Here is a 4045-nt window from a genome sequence, read left to right on the forward strand (position 1 = left end):
TTAATGTCGATAACTGTCCCCATATTCATCTATATATATAAAAGGCAAAAATCGGTGTGTATGTATGTATGTATGTATGTTTGTTTGTAACGCTAAAACTTTTGAAAGACGGAACCAGAGTTGACAAATTTGGTATCATATTGCACCTTGATCACCCGGATGACAAATATCGAAATTTCACGTCAAACGGACCAGTAGAAAGGGGTCAACTGATCGTTTTTCTCCTAGGGGGGCCCCCCAAAAAACCTGTCATTTTAACGTTATTCAATACGTGTCACGTGACGTGACGTCAGCTCAAACTTTTGACAGACACAACCAAAGTTGACAAATTATGTATCATATTGAACCTTGATCACCCGCATGACAAATATCGAAATTCCACACCAAACGGACCATTAAAAGGGGGTGAACTGATCATTTCTCTCCTAGGGGGGCCCCCAAAAAAACCTGTCATTTTAATGTTAATATTACATAATCCAAAAACGCTTAGTCATGTCACGTGACGTGACGTCAACATCCAGTAATGGCGAACAAATGTAAACAAACACTTTGTTTTACCGATACTTTTGTAATTTCTCTTCTGCTTTGTTCTAGAGATTATTAAACTCCATGACAATGTCTCCAACGTATTTAACTGGTTAAAAATAGTATTTATACAAGAGTTTTAACGAAAAATATCAGGAAAAAATGTACAGGAATTAAAAAAAATTCAGCTTTCAAAATATTCGTCGATAAAAAAACCGATCTTTATATTTACGCTAGCCATTTTGTATATTACCACGTGACCTGCTATCTCTTAAACTGGAGGGGGGGGATCCACTTGAATCCAACAAAACCAGTAATTTTTTTTTTCTATTATATATACATCATTTTCTATAAAATTAAGTGTAGACTTTATAATTAAAACAAAAAATGTTATTCATACTAAAAAAAAAAAAACGCTTAGTCATGTCACGTGACGTGACGTCAACATCCACTAATGGCGAACAATTGTACCTATTTACTATGCCTCCCCACGGGACAGAGTTAGACACCAGGGTCGTTTTTTAACGTGGAGAAAAGGTACAAAAATAAAAATTGTCTCAGTCGTGGAGGATTTCTCCTCCACCGAAAGAGAACAAGAAATAGAAGTGCAGCATCTGAAGAACAGATACTACACTTTGATCTTGACCAAAAGGCCAAGAATGCGAACAATTGTAAATAACAACTTTTTTCACAAAAACAACACCGTCTTTCTTTTTTTTCTCTCTCTTTCTCTCTCTCACCCACTTACTCTTCCCTCTCTCTCACCCTCTTTCTCTTGACGTCACACCACTGTTAAACTGTGGGGGGGGGGACACATTCCCAGGCATTATCTCCTATAGATGCACATTTTATTAGAAATTCAGCTTTCAAAATATTAGACGATAATAAAAATATAAAACCAACACCCTCTTTCTCTTTTCTCTCTCTCTCACCAACTTACTCTTCTCTCTCTCTCACCCTCTTTCTCTTGACCTCCTACTACTGTTAAACTGTGTGTGTGTGTGGGGGGGGGAAGAGGCAGCTTGAAAACCAACAAAAACAGTGCACAGTTTCCCAAGCATTTGGGGTGGGAAGGGGGGGAAGAAGCCGAGCGCACAGTTTCGTGTGAGAGAGAGAGAACAATTCTCAACCTATATACTCAACAAATTTTTTATCTACAGATTTGAAAGTTTGTATATAGGGTATTCAGACATATGGAAATATATCTAGCATAATCTATCTATTATATCTATAAAAGTGAAAATGTGTGTGTGTGTGAGGTAGCCAGAGAGAGAGAGAGAGAGAGAGAGAGAGAGAGAGAGACAACAATTCTCAACCTATATATTCAATACATTTTTTATCTACAGATTTGAAAATTTGTATATAGGGTATTCAGACATATGGAAATATATCTAGCATAATCTATCTATTATATCTATAAAAGTGAAAATGTGTGTGTGTGTGTGTGTGTGTGCGTAAGAGAGAGAGAGAACAATTCTCAACCTATATACTCAACGTATTTTTATCTACGGATTTTAAACTTTGTATATAGGGTATTCAGACATATAGAAATATATCTAGCATAATCTATACATTATATCTATAAAAGTGAGAATGTGAGTGTGTGAGAGAGAGAGAACAATTCTCAACCTATATATTCAACAAATTTTTTACCTACAGATTTGAAAATTTGTATATTGGGTATTCAGACATATGGAAATATATCTAGCATAATCGATCTATTATATCTATAAAAGTCAGAATGTTTGCGTGTGGTTGTGTGTGTAAGGTTGCGAGAGAGAGAGAGAGAACAATTCTCAACCTATCTATTCAATAAATTTGTTATCTACAGATTTGACCATTTGTATATAGGGTATTCAGACATATGGAAATATATCCAGCATAATCTATCTATTATATCCATAAAAGTGAGAATGTGTGCGTGAGAGAGAGAGAGAGAGAGAGAGAGAGTAAGTACAATTCTCACCCTATATATTCAACAAATTTTTTATCTACCGATTAGAAAATTTGTATATAGGGTATTCAGACATATGGAAATATATCTAGCATAATCTATCTATTATATCTAGAAAAGTGAGAATGTGTGTGAAAGAGAGAGAGAGAAGAGAGAGAGAGAGAACAATTCTCAACCTATATATTCAACTAATTTTTATGTACAGATCTGAAAATTTGTATACAGGGTATTCAGACATATGGAAATATATCTAGCATAATCTATTATATCTATAAAAGGTAGAATGTGTGTGTGTGTGTGTGAGTGAGTGAGTGAGTGAGTGAGTGAGTGAGTGAGAGAGAGAGAGAGAGAGAACAATTCTCAACCTATATACTCAACAAATTTTGTATCTACAGATTTGATAATTTGTATATAGGGTATTCAGACATAAGGAAATATATCTAGCATAATCTATCTATTATATCTATAAAAGTGAGAATGTGTGTGAAAGAGAGAGAGAGAGAACAATTCTCAACCTATATATTCAACAAATTCTATCTTTACAGATTTGAAAATTTGTATATAGGGTATTCAGACATATGGAAATATATCTAGCATAATCTATCTATTATATCTATAAAAGTGAGAATGTGTGTGAAAGAGAGAGAGAGAGAACAATTCTCAACCTATATATTCAACAAATTCTATCTTTACAGATTTGAAAATTTGTATATAGGGTATTCAGACATATGGAAATATATCTAGCATAATCTATTATATCTATAAAAGTGAGAATGTGTGTGTGAGAGAGAGAGAAAGAACAATTCTCAACCTATATACTCAACAAATTTTTTATCTACAGATTTAAAAATTTGTATATAGGGTATTCAGACATATAGAAATGTATCTAGCATAACCTATCTATTATATCTATAAAATAACCATGTGTGTGTGTGTGAGAGAGAGAGAGAGAGTCAGAGAGAGAGAGAGAACAATTTTCAGCTTGTGTGTGTGTGAGAAAGAGAGAGAGAGAAAGAGAGGAAGGAAAATTCTCACCCTATATATTCAACAAATTTTTTATCTACATATTAGAAAATTTGGATATAGGGTATTCAGACGTATGGAAATATATCTAGCATAATCTATCTATTATATCTATAAAAGTGAGAATGTGTGTGTGAGAGAGAGAGAAAGAGAGAGAGAGAGAACAATTCTCAACCTATATATTCAACTAATTTTTTATCTACAGATTTGAAAATGTGTATATTGGGTATTCAGACATATGTAAATATATCTGGCATAATCTATGTATTATATCTATAAAAGTGTGAATGTGAGTGATGGAAAGAGCAAAAAATTCTCAACCTATATAACCTATAAAAGTGAGAATATGTGTGAGAGAGAGAGAGAGAGAGAACAATTCTCAACCTATATATTCCACACATTTTTGGGCACAGATTTGGAAATTTGTATATAGGGTAGGCAGACATATAGAAATATATCTAGCATAATCTATCTATTATATCTATAAAAGTGAGAACTTGTGTGTGTGTGTGTGTGTGAGAGAGAGAGAGAACAATTCTTAAC

The 4045-nt window shown here is 33.6% G+C and overlaps 1 pseudogene; it reads right to left on the reverse strand.

Moving 5' to 3' along the window:
• Window positions 1–1057: 1057 nt before the first annotated feature.
• LOC145274572 (U2 spliceosomal RNA) lies at window positions 1058–1191 on the reverse strand (annotated as a pseudogene).
• Window positions 1192–4045: the final 2854 nt, after the last annotated feature.

The sequence above is a fragment of the Euprymna scolopes genome, chromosome 4 (genome assembly GCF_053919585.1).
Source record: "Euprymna scolopes isolate OS-2025 chromosome 4, ASM5391958v1, whole genome shotgun sequence".
In the NCBI taxonomy this organism is placed as follows: domain Eukaryota; kingdom Metazoa; phylum Mollusca; class Cephalopoda; order Sepiida; family Sepiolidae; genus Euprymna; species Euprymna scolopes.